Source organism: Myotis yumanensis, unplaced genomic scaffold, assembly GCF_028538775.1.
Source record: "Myotis yumanensis isolate MYYU_CA2020_CCGP unplaced genomic scaffold, mMyoYum1.0.hap1 SCAF_13, whole genome shotgun sequence".
Taxonomy (NCBI): domain Eukaryota; kingdom Metazoa; phylum Chordata; class Mammalia; order Chiroptera; family Vespertilionidae; genus Myotis; species Myotis yumanensis.
In genome coordinates, this window is record NW_027223764.1 from 20,943,459 (window position 1) to 20,964,792 (window position 21,334).

Here is a 21,334-nt window from a genome sequence, read left to right on the forward strand (position 1 = left end):
CGGCTCTACACCACACACCTCTGTGCTCTGGAACCAGCCATATGGCCATAGGAAGTCAATGAGGCAAAGCAAAAGTCAAAGGACAATCAATGCAATCATACAAACATCTGTAGCCTCATGGAACCCAAAGAGGTATGCCCATCCAGTATGCCCTCCCATGAAGCCCATCTGAGAGCCAGCCTCTATGGCAAGGTCCAGAGAGTTGGCCAGTTGGTTGTAAGGTCCATTCCAATGTAGGCCAGGAACACACTACTGCCCAGCTCCTGTTGGAGGAAAGCTGGGCCCAGTCCTGCAGTTGGGGCTTCATAAAGAACAAGAAAACTAAACCCAGAGATCTGGGCTGGGATGATGCAGAAAGTCTGGATACTGTTGCTCGTGCCTGGGTTAGAGTGGCCCACACAGCTCAATTCAGAAAAAGCCCCTACCAGACTAGTGTAGGAGAGCTTCAACTTTTGCTGAACTAGATCCCATTGGAGCCAGGAGGTCCTGCAGTGGAAGCTGGGCTCTCAGAGGGCAGCCCCTTCTAATTTCAGATTGCTCTTTTTCAGGAAGAGAACGCCCTTATGGGGAACAGAAAACTACCTTCCTGGAACTTCTGCGCACAAGTGCCAGCTCCATCTTCTGAAACAATATCACAAAATCTCCAGGCAGCTCTGTGTGAAGGTTAAAATCTCTTAGCAATTATGAACTTGGAAGTCAGAGACCTGTTCCAAATCCCAGGTGGGTGATCCTGGATGGATCATCTAATCTAAGCCCCAGTTCCATTCCTGATTAAGTAGAGATTATAATATGCTCTTCTTTGGATTACTGTGAGGATTAAATGAGATCATTTATGTGAAGCTGCTAGCACAGTGCCTGGCACATAGGAAGGGTTCAATAAACAGTGATAATAACACAATAAAATGTTATTATAACGTTTCAGGATTTAAAAACGGCCTTCCTGATCTTCCTGCGCCTTTGTGTTTTCTTGCTAAGCAGTCCCAGTTCCTCAAGACATGATTTCAAGTTCCCCCAAACACCCTTTGGTTGCTGTCACTAGGCAGCTGTGGCACAAAGGCAGGCGTTGGGCAAGGAGACTGTAAACCTGGGTTAGAACTCAGACAGCCTTCCTGAAGAGATGTTGGTGGGGATTATTCCATCTCCAAATCGTACCTAGCACCTCCAATGAGCCAGATATCATGCGAAGCACTACAGACTCACTAGTCAACAAGATGTGACCTCTCCCTCCAAGAGCTTAGAGTTTAGTCTACTCCAGTGATGGTGAACACGTGAACTCATTTTTTTGGTTGATTTTTCTTTGTTAAATGGCATTTAAATATATAAAATAAATATCAAAAATATAAATCTTCGTTTTACTATGGTTACAAATATCAAAAAATTTCTATATGTGACACAGCACCAGAGTTAAGTTAGGGTTTTTCAAAATGCTGACACGCCGAGCTCAAAAGGTTCGCCATCACTGGTCTACTCCATAAATTAATGGTCCAAGTGTGTCCAAGCACCTAGAACTGAATTCAGAATGCCATGTCCTCAGGCATGCTCTGCTACTTCCTTCCCTAAGGTGAGCAGAGCTCTCCACCCACCAGCATTTTTACCAGCCATCATTTGCATGCGAGGCCATTATTCCTACCTGTGGGATGAAGTGTGTTCCAGGTGAGAAGACAAAGAAAAAAGTTAAAGATCCATGATATTCCAAATTAACAAGATTAGAACAGAACTCAGCACAAAGTAAGCACTTGTCCAGGGAGTCTGAGTAGACAGCCCTGGACCTCAGTCTCATGCTCAGCTTCCCCAGAACTACCTCCTAATGGTCTTTCTCTCTTCCAAGGACACTGGGGAAGGAGCATCTGCTATGGCAAGAGGTTCATTAACTACAGCTCCATGGAAGGCAGACTCCGAGTACTTGCTGGCCAGCCCAATAGCTCTAGACCAGTGATTCCCAAAGTGGGTGCTACCGTCCCCTGGTGGGCGCTGCAGCAATCCAGGGGGGCGGTGATGGCCACAGGTGCATTTGTTTTAACTTTTTTTGTATTACCTTTCTATTCTGAGTTCAATAGTTTCATAATTTCAAACTTCAATGTTTCTAATTTACACCTTTCTTTACTATATTTTACGAAAAGGGTAGAAACATTAATACATATATCTTTCTGTTTAATTGCTATTAAAAATTTTTTTAAATATATTTTATTGATTTTTCACAGAGAGGAAGGGAGAGGGATAGAGAGTTAGAAACATCGATGAGAGAGAAACATCGATCAGCTGCCTCCTGCACATCTCCCACTGGGGATGTGCCCGCAACCCAGGTACATGCCCTTGACCGGAATCGAACCCGGGACCTTTCAGTCCGCAGGCTGACGCTCTATCCACTGAGCCAAACCGGTTTCGGCAAATTGCTATTAAAATTTTTAAAAAATTAATTTCCAGGGGGCGCTGAGTAATATTTTTTCTGGAAAGGGGGCGGTAGGCCAAATAAGTTTGGGAACCACTGCTCTAGATAGTGCTCTAGACTTGGCCTCCCTCTCCTTCTTCTCCTTGAAAGGAAAAATACCTCCTCAGCAAGGAGAGAAAAGATGAGGTGGCCACTTGCTTCTTCCAAAGGCTTCTTTCCCTTCTTGGTAGGCATCACGTTCTTTGCTGCCCAAGGGCCTTCACTCATGCATTCCTTCTACCCAGCTTGGACAAGGGCCCCTGCCCCAGGGACTGCCAGGACCAGAGACCAGCAGAGGTTGAAACCTAGTTCATGTTCGTTCACCAGCAGTGGGCCCTGGCAGGGCTGCCTCTTCCCAGAGCAGGCATCTTTTTTCTAATTCACCTAAAGGTGTCTCCTGGGCCAGCAAGTAGCCCTAGCCAGGGGTGGGGCCTCATGAGACAAACATGACTACCTCAGTCTCAGCCTTCACATGTCAGCTTAGATATCTTTTTCAGGAAAGTCTTCTTGATCCTCCACCCCAAAATAATTCATTCCCCCTGTCCCATAATTCTCTCCCAACACCCTCTTCTCTCCTTTGTAGCATGCATTACATTTTTATTATTTGAGCAAAATCTGTTTTCCCACTACTCTGTGGGTAACATGAGGGCAGGGCATATCTGCATGTTCAGCTGCAGGCATAGAGCCAATGCATGTCTGAGCTTTTACGGAAGTAATAGAGGCCTGGTGCACAAATCTGTGCATGGGTCAGGTCCCTTGGCCTGGCCGGCGATTGAGGCAATCTTGCCCAGTCCTGGGGGAGGGACTGCAGGAGGTTGGCTGTGGGAGTGCACTGACCACCAGGGGGCAGCTCCTATGTTGAGCGCCAGTCATCCAGTTGGCGGGTCCTAATGGTCACTTGGACTTTTATATATATAGATATGCTCCAGATTAGCCTTGAACTCTCCAGGAATGGGCCTCTACACTACATACTGCCTTCAGGGAGTAGGTGGCAAAGCCACCAGGTAGGCTAACCTCAAGAGGGTTTGGTCCAACTAAGACAAGGTAGGCAAGATGCTCCCACACAATGCGCATCATTCTTGTGACCACTAGCCAATATCTGAGGAGCCACAGGATACATTATGGTCTCCTGTTGAAAGACCGTTTCTCAGCCTTTTAAAACACATACCCCCTTTTGATAAACACAGACTTCACATACACATCCCCACCCAAAACTGCACCAGGCTCCACCTGAGAATTACTGTAACATCAGGCAAGATTTTTGGTAAACCCCACTTTCAGTGGTTTACATTTAAAAAACAATATAGCCCGGCCCGCATGGCTCAGTGGTTGAGCGTCAGCCTATGAACCAGGAGGTCACAGTTCAATTCCCGGTCAGGGCACATGCCCAAGTTGCAGGCTCTACCCATTGCGGGGCATGCAGGAGGCAGCCAATCAATGACTCTCTCTCTTCATTGATGTTTCTATCTCTCTTTCCCTTTCCCTTCCTCTCTGAAATCAATAAAAATACTTAATACACACACACACACACACACACACGTAATTTCCAAACCTAAAATGTGATTATGATACTAAATATACTTTATCAAACTTCACATATGCCCAATACCCAGAGATTTTGATATTCCCTCATTCTCTCCCTCCCCTCTTGACAATCACCACTCACAGATGAGAGAGAACAACACAAAGGGCCTATTCCAAAGAGCAGCAATGTTCTAAGTCAATACAGAATGTGTTGAAGGGGCACACTGGGGCATATTTCTAGCACTCAGCATAGAATGACAACATGATCTAAGTGAGAAGACCATCAGGTGAAAAGCCAAGAGATGAGGCTATTATTTCTAGTTCTGATAATGTCCAATTATCCTTTGTCAGGATAATGTCCAATTAAGTTCTTAAGACTAGGAGGACATTTTTCCTAGCTGTAAAATGGGACACTGATATGGGCGAGTCCATAACAAAGAGAAATACCGTGACACCTAGCATCCAAAGATCTTCTCATTGTTTGGGGTATGGAGACAAAAGAAACAAAACACAGTTCTGGGAATGACACCACAAGGGTTCCTTATCTGGACTAGTTACTAGTTGCAACAGGCAACTGGAGGTAAAGGAGAGTTGAAGTTTATGTGGGGGGTAGAATACTGGGCCACAACCCTCCTCTAGAGGCAGATGCATCGCCATGGTTAGGAGATGGGCATGGGAGTCAGACCCACACGAGTTCTAGTCTTGTTCTGCCCCTTACTCACTAGAGATGTCAGATAAATTATATAACCTCTCTGGGCCTCAGTTTCCCTCAATTATGAGAACAATAATACAGCTTGCCTCACAGGGTTATTAATGTAAAGTGTTTAGCACAGCACCTAGAAAATAAGTGAACACAGAAAGTATTTATAAGTGTTAGTTTTATTATTTTTATTACTATTATTGTTTTCTAGTAGGAATGCAGGCAGCTCGATGGGCAGCCCAGAGGCACCTGGCAACCCTCTCATTCTCATTTCCTATTTATTGTCCCAAATGACATGACCTCTGTGACGGAGGACAGGAACAGTTGGGCAGGCCAGTGAAATGCACAGCTGCTGTGTTTAGGAAAAGTAATACTTACTCCACGGGGCCTGAGTTTGGAAACGAGCTGCCAGGAGAATACAAAATCTTGCTTGGGGTGTGAGGAGCAGGCTACTCCAAAAGAGGCCAAAGGGGCTGTAGGGGAAGGAAGAGGACGCATGGGGGGAAAGATCCAAACCAAAGATTTTGTGGGCACAGGAAGCTGGCCTTCTAAGAGAGAGGAGGCTGCAGGTGAGCAACAGGGAAGCCAGGGAGAACAAGGTATGGGCAGCAGGGGAAAGCTGGGCCACATCCTTAGGAAGGGGAGCTAGGGAGAAAGAACCAGGCTGCTGGGCACTACTGGATGGAGAAAGGTCAGCACAGATGAGAAGGGCCATAGACTCTCCTGCTGTTGACCTCGGTGCCCTCCTCAAGCCCTCTCTATTCCCTGGACTTCACAGGCCCCAGGATTTCACCAGTATTCCCATCACTGCCACCATCTACTGTGCCCATCTGAGTCCTCTTCTAGGCAGGCGGCAAAACAGTCTGCAGGCTTCACCATTTCCCCTTTTCCTGGGAACTTTGGAACAAGTGCTCCATGCTTTTCTCTGTGGAGAACAGGCCAACGAGGCCCATGTGGAGTAGAAATTGCCTTCCTATTCCACCATGAAATGTACATGGGTTCAGCTGCCCACATTTACCCCCTTCCCCAACTGCTCTTTTCTTCCTGATAGATGAGAGCTCAGCCTGAGTCCTGCCTACTGGGCTCTGCCCACACACAGCATCCCTCAGGGGAATGCTGGAAGTTAGAGGCGGGGTGAACTAATCCTAGACCTAATCAGTCACTCAGATGCCCCGAGATTCAAGTTCCAGACAGGTATTGTTATTGACATAACCCCAGGTAACATGGAGTCATCCACCTGGAAGGCTAGGCTGGCTGCTTGGAGCCAGTGTGAGGCCAGCATCGGTCACATTGTGGCAGGTCTAGGAAGAAAGGCTCCCTGACCCCACAGAGGGGTCACCATGCAGGTTGTCACACAGGCAGCAACAGTAAAAGACTGCTTGCAATCTGCACAAGCCTTTCCTGTGCACAAAGCATTGTCATGTACATAACCTTTGAACTTCCCCACATCTCTAGGAGGGGACTAGGCAGATATTGTTCCCATTTTGAAGATGAGGAAGCTGAGGTGACTTGAGCAGGGTTATAGTTCCTAAGAAGTAGAGCTGGTGGGCCCATGACCCACTCTCCAGCAGTCTTTTCCTTTACCTCAGAACTTCCCTTCTGCTCTAAATGTACATTATTCTCCCAACTGAGAACAATGGCAAGCACTCTAGCAGCCTCACTGCTCTAGAGGCTCTCTCTCTCCTTCCAAGAGCTTGCCTTCCCCAAGTTCCCAGTGTTGCCAGGCCCTCGCCAATGCTCCTACCCCTGCCTGCCACATCTGTGGCCCTCCCTCTGCTTTGGCCAACCTGTCACCCAATCCTGTGGACTCTTTCTTCCAAGGGGCTTCCACACCTCTTGCACTTGCACTCTGGACGTGTCAAAACAGACCCTTCCCTCCTGCCTGAACACTGCTGGCCTCCTAGTTGGCCTCCCTGTCTTCTGTCCTGCCCTGTCCCTTCCCTCGCCATCCTTTTCATCCTTTGAATCCAGCAGTACCCTCTCAAGTCCCCCCACCCCCCTGGTCAAATGTCCCTAGTGGCTCCCCATCACCTCCACACCCCTCCCTACAACTTAGCTATCAAGGTGCCTTTCAGACCTTATTGCCCACTCCTGAAGGTGCACACGCCTGCCCCTGACCCCTCCCTGCACCCCTGCTTTAGCTCATACTGGTCCACTGAGCCCCTCCTCTATTCCATCCTTCAAGGCTCCACTCTCCTGCATCCACAAGCATCGCCTGACTGTTGAATACATGAGTAGACTGTTTCTTAATGCCTATCCTGCCCCCAGTTCTGAAAGGGATGGCCTCACATCCCACATGATCAGGCCCCCCTACTAGCTACCTGTACCTGGGTGGTCCCATGACCTAGAAAATAGAAAAGCCAAACCACTGGCTTCCAGAACTTGGCATTGGTGTGCTCACCCATGGAACAAAGCAATTCGAGGAGAAGGCTGGGTCTATAGAGAGGGAAGTCAAGGGAGATGCTCAGATTAAAGCAGAGAGGCCATCAGCCCCCAAAAGACAGAGCTGCCTCCATTCCTGACTGCTGTCCAGCCCCAACTCCCATGAGGCCTCGCCATACTCCTGCCAACAAACCCTCCTTCCCTGAACCCACCTAAAGAGTCCTCTTCTCTATGTGGGATGCTATAGACACCAGCTCGGGGAGCCCTGTGCCCTCTGACAGCCCCAAATGGAAGAGCCATGTACCTGGCAACAAGCAGCTCTGCCAAGTGTCCCTTCTTTTCCTGTCTCCCCTGTATGGCTAGTAAGAGTTCCACACACACCTGGTTTCCTCCATGGGAAGAGCTCCTCATTTAGGGCTGGAGGAGCAGGCAGCTTTGGGGCTGCCTGTGCAGCTCACAAGTTCTCTTCTAAAGCTGCCCCTAATCCATACAGAGTCAGGAGTGGCTCCTGCCAGGTATGTTTTGTTCATGTGACCCCATCCCAATCAGGGCGGAGTGGACCAAGGGTAGAGACGAGATGACCTAAGCTGGGCCAATGGAACTCGCTCCCCTGGGAATCTAGACTCTGGACTAGAGATCTGAGTCCCTCTGAGTGTGGCTGGAACTGCAGCAGAAACACTTGGGGCTGTGTGGCTGAGGAAGGAGGAAGCCAAGCTGCAGACAAGAGACAAAGGGGAGAATCTAACTAGACTTTTCCAATCCCTGCTTAAGGCCAGGGAGCAATCCTGTCGTGGGTCCTAGAACCCTCTAACAAATCACCTTTTTTGCGTAAGCTAGGTTCAGTTGTTTTGTTACTTGTACTCAAGAGGTCTTAACATAGCTGGGATCTCCCTTGTGCTCCTCCAGGAATACAAAGTAGGGGCTCGACAAACACACTCGCTGAATGAAGGAAACTGGCCCTGGATTTTGGCTTTCTGATTTCTGCCAAAAGCACCACTGTGCTCTACAAAAACCCTACATATAAAGTGTGTAACTCAGCCCCGGGCAACTTAACGTAAATGTACTTTCTTTGCCTAAAATGCACTATATCCTCATTTTCATCTCTTTTTTGGAAAAAAACAGCACTAAAAGGAAAAGCAGGTGGGAGCAGGCCAGAAAAAAACAGCCCATGGCAGTGCAGGCTACAAGTCAAACTGCATCTGCAAATTCTGTGCTACCCCCCCCCTCCTCCCCCGCCCACTACCCAACTACAAAAAACTCTGCCCTACGCCACTCTCCCCGTCTACCCAAAATGACCATCAAAGTCTCAGAGGTCACAAAGCTTGTAACGTGGCTGATGGGTCACTTATTCCAGAGGCCATCACAAGGCCAGACCATGAAGCCCAAAGCTGGAAGAAACCTCAGAGGGTGGTCTTGCCTAGTGATTTCCAATCAGGACCCCAAGACTTCAGGGGAACCTCTACTGGCCCCCATCTCCCTGGCATCAACCTGTACAGCACCAAGTTGGTTGTATATATCAAGCTACCTTGTAAGCTTGCATCTGAAGGGGTTCTAGTGGCTTAAAAAAATAGTTCAGCCCAGCCAGTGTGGCTTAGGAGTTGAGTGTTGACCCAGGAACCAGGAAGTCATGGTTTAATTCTCGGTCTGGGCACATGCCAGGGTTGCAGGCTCAATCCCCAGTAGGGGGCATGTAGGAAGCAGCTGCTAAATGATTCTCTCTCATCATTAACGTTTCTATCCTTCTCTCCCTCTCCCTCCCTCTGAAATTAATTTTTTAAAAAAATATTTAAATTAAAAAAACATAGTACAAAATTCCTGCTCCAGACCAACTCCTTCATCATTCAGATGAGGAAGCATTCAGGGAATCATGGGTGCCACACATACTGGTGTCAAGTGGTAAAGCTGGAAGAGAATTCTGGCCACCTGACTCTCCCCACTGCCTCTCTCCTGAGGCTGCTCTTTCAAAGGCTCACTTGGGCAGGGCCACAACCCTGGTCCTGTGTGGGTGAGACCTGGCTGGGGAATACAGAGAGGACACTGAAGACACAACGCAGTGCCCACCATTGGGCACAGAGTCCGAGGTGACCCTGGCTGCATCGGCGGAAGGGCGATGAACAATATGGAACTGTCCTGATGCTAGTCCTTTGCTATATATAGTTTCTCCCCTGAAATGACCTCACACAGCAGCAAAGCTTGTGGTGTGGCAAAACTGGCTATGTGTCCCCAACTCCAGAGAAGGAGAACACCGCTGAAGAACGCAGGAGGTAAATGGGAAAGAAGGGGAGTCTGCAAGATAGGGGGTAGGGGAGCAAGCTTCTGAGGCAAATCAGGAGAAATTTTTACCCTTAAACCCCTAGGCAACAGCAGAGAAGAGAAAACCTGAGACACTTGGGTAGTGGACGATGAAATACAAGTCTCAAGTCTGGGGTGCTGGAGCCCCTGGTTTCTCACAGGCTCTAGTCCTTGCTGCTCACAGATGTTGGGTGTCTCTTCCCAAACCACATTATTCATCTGCACCCCATTTGCAGGGATCAGCAGAGGCTCTCTTTGACCTAAATGCCCCCATTTACTCTCAAGACCTTCCCTACCTTGGTGTATACAGCTAACTTGACTCTATTGCCTAAAAGGAAAAAGAAAGGCTAGAAAGATAAACACCAAATGGGGAGTGGGGACTCTCTGGGTGGTGGGAGTACAAAGATTTTCTCCTTTGGGCCTTCTGGTATTGTTCATATTTTTTAACATGAACACATATTACTTTTACAATAAAGAAAAACATATTACTTGCTTCTCTCCAACCTTACCCTCCAAACTCTCCTCACTTACCCCCAATACCTGTTCTATCCCACCTTAACTCTTTCTAAACTGTCTATACATTGTCTTGGTCTCTGCTTGTCTGTACACTGTCTGCTTGAAATGGTTTCACACTTTTCTTTGCTTCCTCCCCGCAGACAGATGGAAAGCCACATGTGTAACATTTGCACACGTTTGCAGGAATGAGGCAGGATGTAGTAGAAAGGGCACAGGAACTGGAGTCAGATTTCCTGGGTCCAATACCAGCTCTACCTCTGACTTTGCAGGGCAGACCAACAGCCTGACCAGAAGCTTGACCTCTCTGAACCAGTTCCTTTAGCTGAAGTCCTTAAAATTGCCAATTCCCTTCCCCTACATGATAAGGATGGGTTCTGAGCAAGACTGCCAAACTCACAGTTTTTGAAGAAGTGATCATTTTACCTCTAAAACTAAGGCTCCGATCCAGCCTAAAAATGGGATCCATCCATCCATACCCAAACTAGCACCGGGTTGTGGGTTGCATTCAGGAAGGACAGGGTCCACAGGCTGAAGTCTCTCCTTGGATACTTCCTCTGGCCCAGAGCCCCTGGCATAGACAAATGCCAAAGGAGTGAGTGGTGCTCTCAGAAGTAGCGGGCTGAGCCTCTCTGTCCAGGACTGCAGGAAAAGTGTTTGACAATCAACAATGGGCCGGGCATCCAGTCCCCAGATCTTCCATGGGCCATGTGTCACGGAAGGACAGAGCTAGACTGAGCTTCTAACAGGAAGGGTCGGCTGCAGATTAAAGGGCCTGACGAAGCTTTCCCTCAGCCTATTGACTCCAAAAACCAGCCCATCCTACTCCCCAGGGAGAAGGCCCAAATAACAGTGCATACAGCCTGTGGAGGTTTTACAGTTTCATTTGGGGCCTTATAAAAAGCCATAATAACAATAAGCTTCCAGCCAAATAAGGCCCCCTTCTTCTCAGCAGCCAGCCCTGGAACAAGCCATGAATAAGAACATCAAATTGGGCCCTGACCGGTTTGGCTCAGTGGATAGAGCGTCAACCTGCAGACTGAAGGGTCCCGGGTTCGATTCAGGTCAAGGGCATGTACCTTGATTGTGGGCACATACCCAGTGGGGGATGTGCAGGAGGCAGCTGATCGATGTTTCTCTCTCATTGATGTATCTAACTCTCTATCGCTCTCCCTTCCTCTCTGTAAAAAAAATCAATAAAATATATATTTTTTTCTGGTCCAATAAAATATATTTTTAAAAATTAAAAAAAAAAAAAAGAACATCAAATTAGGCCAGACCACGATGAGCTCTGGGCTCTGTGAACCTGATGTGAGAGCACAGAGGGAAGAAGAGCAATCAGCAACCAAAGAAGTAGGCCTGGGATGTAAACACGGCATTCAGAGCATCCCCAGCTCCCAGGACTGCCTCCTTAGCTGACCCTGGACCCTCGGCACTGTGTCATGGATCGACCCACTGGAGATGCTTAGGTGGAAGTGTGTTTGGAAAAAATAAAAAGAAATCACAGAAGCTCTAGTATTCATCACACTGTAATCTCCTGGAGGAAAGGAATGGACTCTCTATGATATGCCCTGGGCGCAGCACAGTGCCCAGTGTCAGGCAGATGCAGCGAATATTTAGTTTCCCATGGTGGTTAAGGAACAGGCCTTGGGATACAACTACCAGGATTCGAACAACAGTTCATCTGCTTTCATGGACAAATGTCTTAACCTCCCTGAGCCGCAGCTTCCTCATCTACAAAGTGGAGGTTATTATGCCTAACTTACAGGGCTGATGTGAAAACTGAAAGCAATGAAGTCAAACACCTAGTAGGGTGCCTAACACATATGTAACAGAAAATTAATAAACGATACCAATTTCAGTGATGATGATTCCTGAAGCTGCTGAGAGAGCTCAGGAAATGAAATGGTCAGTCACATGACCGTCTATTTGGGGGAAAGAGTGCATTCTCTAAATAAATAACCAATATCATGCAATATCCCATTTAGAGAGAACAGTGTGGTCTGTTTCCTAAGCACAGCATGGGAGTGGGGAGAGGTGGAAGAAGGGACAAATCCATGAAGGTTGTCACCAAGTGCACTTGCTGGCACATTCAAGATGTGTAGTGTGAGAACTGGCAGAAGTGGACTATTTACTAGTCATGAGTGACAATGACGTCAGTAAACCAGCTCTACCTGTTTAGAGCCCAATGAGCCCTTAAATTGAAATTGACAGTGAGGTAGATATTGCATGGAAGGAACCAGGGCTGAGAATCAAAAACTGGTCCAGAATCCAAAATCTTCCATTTCTCACAGTATTATAATGCACATAATAGTAGATATCACTGGGCCTCTCTCCTTAAATGAGGATCATTTCACCCTCAGTGAATTACTAAGAGGATTGGATGAGATGTGTATGAAGTACCTACTGCACAGCCTGCCACACAATAGTGGCTCAATAAATAGCAGTATATACTAATTAGAAAACAAATGGTTTTTTTATTCTAGTTACAGGGGGCTGTGTGTTAAGTGTTAATGTTTATCGCCAGTTTCTTGGAAGTTCATGGAGGAGGTGTTTGCAATTGACAAAGTGTATCAGAGAAATATAGAAGGCTCCAAGAAGGAATCCCAGTGGATCCAGAGATGTCTGACAAGCTGAAGACGGGCCACAGCAAACTAAGGGTGCTCCAGAGCCTTGACCTACCAGGCAAGTAATATTTGCATCTGTAAGAAGATAGCCCGAAAAGTACCCACGACTAGTTGTTGTTGGAATCAGCAAGAACGTGGAGGTGTTGCAAGGGATTTGTTACTAACAAGAGTTGAAGTTCTTAAGTTTTTGTGAATGATTCACGTTTTCTTAAATGAAGTTGAATTCAAGACTATCTCTATACAAACACCATTCTTGGGCAACTTGCTTCCAATTTGCTTTTCTGAACGAATGATTGTAATGACAAGAACAATAGATAACCAGTCAGCACTATTATATTCAATGGAAATTAGGTTTTGTATATAAATTTCATTGGCCTTGCTTCACAACTTGGGGGGGAGGGGAGGAACAGTTTGGAGACAGCTAGTATAAATACAGTGACAAGCATGGTGAAATAGTAAAAAATAATAACTACCATTTATTGGGTATTTTAATATGTCCCAGGCACCATTTAAGGACTTTATGTTCATTAACTCATTCAATTCTCATGACAACCCCATGGAGTAGGTACTATTATCTCCATTTTACACATAAGGAAAGTGAGGCCCCCCCAAATCCAGAACAATTTGCCTGAGGCTAATGAGCTGGAGGAGCTGGGATAATAAAATGCAAATAGTCGCTACATGAATAAAATGCTTGTAATAACTGTCATAATTATCTTCTACCAAAAGAAAACTATATCTTATAAAGATCCTCTTTGAAAGATCTCAGATATTGCAAATCAAAATAAATGCATGGCCAGCGCTTTCTATATACTCTGACTCCAGGGAAGGGCCAGAGAGAGGCCCAAACCTGATTTCCCCGTGGGATAGGGGTGGGTACACTTCACTCCTCGCAACACTCTAAGCTGAACAGGAGTCAGTAGAATACAAATCCCCAAAGGAACACTGAATTTGGCCTTGGTTATTATCATGAACTACCTACTGCTATCATTTGCTAAGCATCTGCTGTGTGTGGGCATCTTGCTGATCACTTTACACACAGGACCCCATATACTAGTAATCCTCGACTACACTACCCTTGCCACCATTTTACAGATGTGGAAACTAAGGCTCTGGCCTGAGGCTTTCTCACTACTCTGTCACTTCTTTGTCAATAATCTTGAGCAGCTTAACACCCTCACTAAGTCTCAGTATCCTCATCCATAAACCAGGAAAAATGATTCCTGCCCTGCCTACCTAACAGGATGGGTGTGGTGATCAAATGATACATTATACTTGAGAAAGCACTTTGAAAACTGTAAAATGCTGAGCAGAGCAATGGATGGATCGTTAGTCTTATTAATTACGAAGAATGACACCTGATCCTGTAAGCACTTCGCTAATGTGACGCTGTTGCTTCTTTTCCCTTGGGAATTTGGGAGTAATTCTGTCTGCAGACCCAGGGCACTCTTTTCAAGTCTCTGGCATCTGGGAGTTGGAAAGAGCAGTTCCTTCTGGGAGGAGGAGGAGGAAACACAATGCTTGCATTCTACTTGTTTCTCTTTAGGAACACAATCTTGGTTGAGATTCTACTGCTCCTAGTAAACTCAGCCTTCAAACAACATTCAATGGATATTTATTGAGTACCTACTATGTGCCAGGCATATGTGGCTCCTAAGTGTGCAGGCTGGGGTCTAGCTTCTGGAAAATTAAAGGAGGTGACAGAAACAGGAGGGGAGCAGAGCGGACCCTGTCCTTGAAGTTCGGCAGACTTCACAGCTGACCACCTAGATTCATTTCATGGGGGTTGGAGGAGGGAGCTGACAGCACAATGGAATGAGCACTGGAATTGAGTCAAAGTACTTAAGCTGAGTTCCATGACCACCAGCAATCAATTTACCTTCCTGACCAGCGGTTCTCAACCTGTGGGTCGTGACCCCTTCGGCGGTCGAACGACCCTTTCCCAGGCGTCGCGCCTAAGACCATCCTGCATATCAGATATTTACATTACGATTTATAACAGTAGCAACATTACAGTTATGAAGTAGCAACGAAAATAATTTTATGGTTGGGTCACAACATGAGGAACTGTATTTAAAGGGCTAGAAGGTTGAGAACCACTGTTCCAGACCATCAGCTTTCCCAAATGTAAAATGAGTAAAAATGTCCCCATAGGCAAAATGGGAAGAATCAAATAAGATGATTGTCTGAATGGATCTAGCATGGTGCCTGGAGGTACTCAATAATAAACGCTTATTTTAAAAAACATTTAATTCCAGTGAAAATAAACTACAGTGACCAAAAGCCTGGGCTCTGAAATCAGACCACTTGGGTTCCAGTCCTGGTTCTGTTGTTTACAGCTGTGACCGTAGGCAGGAGGTGTTAACTTTCTAAGGTTTGATTTCTTCATCTATAAAAAGGTGATAATAGTTGTGAGGATTGACCGAGATACTGCATGGTAATGTTCCCATGTTCCCGGCACATGATAAACACCCACCTGTTGCTATTGCAGCTCTTCAAGCCCTAAAGACAACAAAACTACATCCATGAGCTTGACTCTAGGATCCAGGCTACTTGGGGACCAGTTGGCTGCCTAGGCTTGGGCTCTGGTGCCAGCCTCCCAGAGGAGACAGATACAAATGAGGCCACCCCTGTTCCCCACTGCCCTCACCCCTTACCCTGCAGAAAGAACGGGCTCCAGACCTTTTCCTTACAGCTGTCTCTTTCCAAGGGCAATAGATACAGAAGTTGAGGGCCTGGGGCTGGTCAGAGGTGTGGGAGCACATTGTACTCAGTCCCCCTTCCTAGGGGGCTCAGAAAGCAGAGAGATCTTGTCCCCAACAGCTCAGAGAGAAGCACATGGCCTTGAACAGCAGACAAGCACCATGTTACCATGTCACCATAATACTCCATACCTTCCATTGAGCACTACATTCTTCACTTGAACCACAGTCCTGCATCTCTCACATGCAAAAAGGAGCTAAAAAAAAGTGGTGCTCAGAGTAAGATAGCATTAACATCTTTGGGAGCCAGATAAATGATAACACAGAAATGCTTTGCTTAACAGGAGACATCCATCCATCCATCCATCCATCCATCCCAACTATTGACCACATAGAAACCAAATTCTGACTGACCAGAAAAATGTCACAGACTCTCCCCACCCAAACTCCTGTATTTGCCTCTCTGGGGGACCCGTCAAGCTTCACTTTGAGCCCATCTACTCTTTCTCTAGGCATAATTCTAACAAGTTCAAGAAATGAGAGGGGCTGCTATTTGAGCCCAGCAGATGGGATTTCAAGAAGTGAATACTTCAATAAGATACCACTTCACACCCATTAGGATGGCTACTACCTAAAAATGAGCGTGGGCGCGCACATGGGCACACACACACACACACACACACACACACACAGCAAACAAACAAAAAAGACACACAGAAAATAACAAGTATTAGCAAGGATGTGAAGAAATTGGAACCCTCATGCATTGCTGGTGGGAATGTAAAACGGCGCAGCCGCTGAAGAAAACAGTACACTGTTTTCCTCAGAAATTAAAATACGATCCAGCATTCCATTTCTAGGCATACACACAAAAGAACTGAAAGCAGGTCTCAAACACATAATTGTACAGTCATGTTCACAGCAGTATTATTCACAATAACTAAAAGGTGGAAGCAACCTAAGTGTCCTATGATGGCTTATGGATAAGCAAAATGTAGTATATACATACAATGGAGTATTATTCAGCCCTAAAAATAAGGAAAATTCTAACACATGCTACAACATGCATGAAACTTGATAATGCTATGCTGAGTGAAATAAGCCAGACACAGAAGAACAAATACTGTATGATTCCAGTTTTATGAGATACCTAAAGTAATCAAATTCATAGACAGAAAGTTGAATAGCAGTTGCCAGGGGCTGAGAGAAGGGGAGAATGGGGAGCTGGTGTTTAATGGGTACAAAGGTTCAGTTTGGGACGATGAAACAAGTTCTGGAGATGAATGGTGGTGATGGCTATACAGCAGCATGAATGTACTTAATGTTACAGAACTGTACACTTAAAAGTGATCAAAATGATAAATTTTATGTTATATGTATTTAACCACAAATTTTTACTAGGGAGGGGAAGAAGTGACCATTGACTACCAGGGAGAAAACAGAGCAACAATTATAGGTGGAAACATGAACCCCAAAAGCACAGCAGCAGAGAACCATTTAGTTTGGGGCCCACTGCCCTAGAGACTCATAAGCCCAAAGGCCTGACACCGTCATAACACAATAACTGATCAGGCAAGACCCACTCTTCTAATTCAGAGCCAGGGACAGGACTCAGAGCCTCCTCGCACCAATGCTGCTGCCTGGGACCTGGAGGTAGGGCTTCTGAACAGGCTCTGCCTTGGCCATTTCCTTCTGCCTGCCACCAGTTTACCCCCATCTCCCCTCTCCTTTCAGATACAAAGACTTTTGAGAGAAAGAAGCTTTTGATGTCCCCACCTCCACCAAGCAAGTGCTTTGTATATATAGATGCGAACTCAACATTTCAAGTTGCAGAGGTTATTCATGCTCAGCATAGTTTGCTTATAAGCATATCATCCATTTCAGAATGAGTCCCATCCAAAAATGTTTTAAAACATTTCTTTTATAGTTTTGTTCCTTTAAAAAGAGTAAACTTCAATGTTATGGTGTGGAGGGAATCGCTGGCTAAGGTTTTGTGTGTAAAAATTCTGTAGCTTTGGATAATAGAAACTATGTTCACAGTCTTTTTTCATCCAGGATCTCACTTGATTCTTACAACCTCTTTAGGAGGTCAGCAGGGTACAAATGGGGAAACGGAGTTCAGAGAGACCAAGAGGCTTGTCCAAAGTAACACACAATTAGGAAGGAGCAGAGAACCAAGGTTTATTTCCCATTAATGCCAGATGAGGCTCTGAGTTGGGACCTCATATGTGAGCAGATAGTGCAGCCATGAAAGCAATTTTTAAAACAGTGTCAGCTTATTTTATCCCTACAACATCTCTCTGAAGTCAAGTGGAGATATTATCATATTTTTATTTATCAAACAGAGGATCAACTGAGCACAAACAAATGACTGGCCCAAGATCACCACTCAAAAAAGTGGCAAAGAGACTAGACCTCCTCCCTTTTCAATACATTTGACTTTGACCACTTCCCTCCAATGTCTTGGCCTTAGCACACTCGAAACTTAAAGAAGCCCAGGCAGTTTTTATATAGGTTGCACCATATTTCTGTGAACTCGGCAGGGAGTAGATATACCTTTATTCTCGTTTGTTAATAGCTGGAAAAGAAAAGAGAAGTTAAAGAAATCTTCAAGTTCCTTTCAACTCTAAAATTCTATGATTCTAAAAATTCCCCAACAAGTCAATGGGGTAGAGAGGCCTGGAATCCACATCACCCTCCTCCCTGCCTCAGCCTGTTAGACTAACCCATCACTTCCCCCTTGAGTTTATGACTACAAATACCATGTGTACCTGGGAGAGGTGTCCACTCTTACATAGATGCACACATAAAATGGCTAGAAAGTGCTACTCCCTGGCTAGAACCCTAGAAGAGGGCTTCACTTTGCTCTCCTGCTTCAGCCCTGGTATCTTCTAGAAAGAGGCTCCCAAACCACAGGGAATTATACTTTAGGTATTTGAGACCTTCCTAGTCCTTGGGTGAGAGAGAAACCAGTCCCAGGAACAGAACTCCACTCTGAGGTGGCAGCTTAAGTCCCTTCATCAAATACCTGCCCTAACACCCATCTAAGATGGGAACCAATCAGATCTGCTCATTCCTGCTTTTCTATAAACCTCACCAATTCGGTTACACACACTAGTTTCATCATTAGGCATCTAGTATACACCAGGCGCTGCTCTAGGTACCAAGGAATGAACAAATAAAAATCCCTGGCCATATCCAGTAGGGGAGACAGCCAATGTCAGGTAATGATAAGTGATGTAAAGAAAAATAAAATAGGGAATAGTGGTAGATAATGCTGAGAACAGGTGGTGAAGGGAAGAGGTCGATTTCTAAAAGAATAGCCTGGGAGGGCTTAACTGAAAAGCAATGTTTGAGGAGATGGAGGAGAAGAGGGAGGGAGGGACCCATTCAGATATCAGAGGCTGGAACAGGGAATGAAGAGCAAAAGACGGTTTAAGAAAATTAAGCTGGTGAAAATCCTATTATGTCTTGTAGGCCAACACGAGGACTTTGAATGAGATGGGAGCAAAGGAGTAACAAAATCTGACTTACAGTTTACAGCATCACTCTCGCTGCTGTGCTCAAAATAGTCTGTCGAGAGACAAGGGAGGAAGTAGGAAGGTCAGTGAAGAGGCCAATGGTAGCTTAGACCAGGGTGAAAGTGGTGAAGACGGTGAGAGTCAGGTTCTGGATATATTTAAGGCAAAGCCAACAAAATCTATTGATTAAGTGGATGTGGGATGTGAGAGGAAGGGAGGAGTCAGGGATGACTCTAGAATGTTGGGGGCCTGGGCAACTGGAAGGATTAAATCACCATTAACTGTGATGGGAAAGTGTGGAAGGAGCAAGGGTGTGGATTCTATTTGGGGCATATTAATCTGAGAAGCCCTTTAGACATTAGATGTGTTATGTAGGCAGCAAACTATATAAGGCTAGACAGGATGGGTTGAAATGATAAATGTGGGTGTCCCCAGCATATATAATAACAATACATAATTATATGTATAATCATACAGGATTTCCATGTATGACCACATGTAATTTGTAAGACTATATGTTTATTATCTGTCCCCCTAAACTGTAAGTTTCATGTGGCCAAGGACCAGGTCTGTTCACAGCCAGTAAGGTGCCTGGCACTCAGTAAATATTTACTGAGCAAATGGAGAAGTTGCCCAATTCCTCTCTCAAGAATAGCCACAGCAGCCCACACAATGAGATGCTGATTCGTTGCCAAACCCAACCAGCCCAAAACAGGGCCCTGGGTCTGTCCATCACTAGCTTGAGATTCCAGAATGTAAGTGGATACGCCTGGCACACCAGAGTCAGATATTTGGGTTTCAGCCCTGCCACATTCTCAAAGGGTGGAGCTGGGCAAGAGATTGGCCTGTTCTACCACCTCTATTTCATCTTGGGGTGGCCAGGGGAAGGGCTGCCTTACTCACTTCTTGGGCAGAGCTATTGATCCACCCAGGGTATATGTACGGGGTGGCAGGAGCCCCCCAAAGGAGTAAACCCCCAAGTATTCTCTGAAGTATGCAAGGGCCACCCAGGATCTGAAGGGGAGAACATAGACCACTGGGTTTGCATTAAGAGTAACAGTTAACGGTGGTGGGCAGGAAGAGATTAACTGGAGAACAATATGCATTGCCCATGAAGACAGACAATAGCGTGGTGAAGGCCTGGATCAGGGTGGGAACGGGATTATGGAGGACAAGAGGGAAAAAGGAGGGACATCTGTAATACTCTCAATAATACAGTTTTTAAAAATGAATAACAGGTTTTTCTGTTTTTTTAAATATATTTTTATTGATTTCAGAGAGGAAGGGAGAGGGAGAGAGAGATAGAAACAAGGATCATTGATCGGCTGCCTCCTACACACCCCCAACTGGGGATCGTGCCTGCAACTCAGGCATGTGCCCTTGACCGAAATGGAACCTGGGACCCTTCAGTCCGCAATCCGACGCTCTAGCCACTGAGCCCAACCAGCTAGGGCTGAATAACAGTTTTTAAAAAGTGACAATCACAAAACTTGATGAGATGAGAGGACCGCCTAATTCTTCCAGCTAATGCAATACTGCCTGACCAGTGGGTGTCAAGTCTCTGCTTCACCTGTCAAGTGACTAGGAAGACAGAACTAAGGCCAAAGGGTGACAATGCATAAGATTTCAACTCAATGACTTTCAAGTTGGACAGTTCCCTTTGTGAAGATGATTACAATGGCTCTCTAATGATATAGTATAATCCCTCTTCCCTTTCTCAAATATTAAAAGTGTGACCCAGAGAGGACTGATGACTTGCCCACGGTCACCCAGCTACAGGCCCAAGACTACCGCTCATATGCTAGCTCTCTGTGAGGCTTTCTTCCATTACATCAGTGACCAAGGAAAGGTAAGCATTAGCGTTAGCATTACTGTAGGAGCTAGGGGAATTTTAAGCATTAGTGTTACAACATACAACTGTCCTTAGCAAAGGGTAAGCTTGTAGATATTATAGGAATGCCATGTGCACACTGAGATTAAGGATTCCTTCCCTTATACCAAACTTGTCATGTTATAGTTCCCCTTGGCTTTGGATATTAATAAAGCTATTTATAGCTAGGACCCACAGAATTGCAAAAATTACACACTAGAAGGTAGAAAATGTAGAAATATACTTCAATAAAATGTTTACATGAAAAATTCAGATGGTAAGATGAAGTTGAGACAGCTTTCTAAAGTCAACAAATATTGAGTGCTTCCTTTGTATAAGTCACTGAGCTAAGTGTCGAGTATGTATGTGTGCCTGTGTGTATGGTTAAATGAATGAATGAGAAAGACAAACAGACACACATACACAAGGATAAGACAGAACCTAACTCTTCAAGGCTTGCAATGTAGTTGCTGATATAAGACTGTAAACATCACCAAAACCGGTTTGGCTCAGTGGATAGAGCGTCGGCCTGCGGACTGAAAGGTCCCAGGTTCGATTCCGGTCAAGGGCATGTACTTGGGTTGCGTGCACATCCCCAGTAGGAGATGTGCAGGAGGCAGCTGATCGATGTTTCTCCCTCATCAATGTTTCTAACTCTCTATCTCTCTCCCTTCCTCTCTGTAAAATATCAATAAAATATATTAAATAAAAAAAGACTGTAAACATCAAAGAAATGACTAATAATATGGAGTAGACAATTGTTAAGTAAGTGACA

At 45.6% G+C, this 21,334-nt stretch overlaps 1 protein-coding gene across 2 annotated transcripts in view; it reads right to left on the bottom strand.

Moving 5' to 3' along the window:
• The window catches only part of UBTD1 (ubiquitin domain containing 1), a 56,989-nt gene that overhangs the window by 33,004 nt on the left and 2,651 nt on the right, over positions 1–21,334 (bottom strand). Inside the window, exon 2 of one of the 2 annotated variants that reach the window (XM_070431859.1) lies at positions 18,703–18,741. The exons of the other annotated variant lie outside the window; for it this stretch is intronic. The gene's annotated coding sequence lies outside the window, so the exon portion shown is untranslated. The remainder of the gene's footprint in view (positions 1–18,702; positions 18,742–21,334) is intronic. 2 annotated transcript variants of the gene reach the window in all.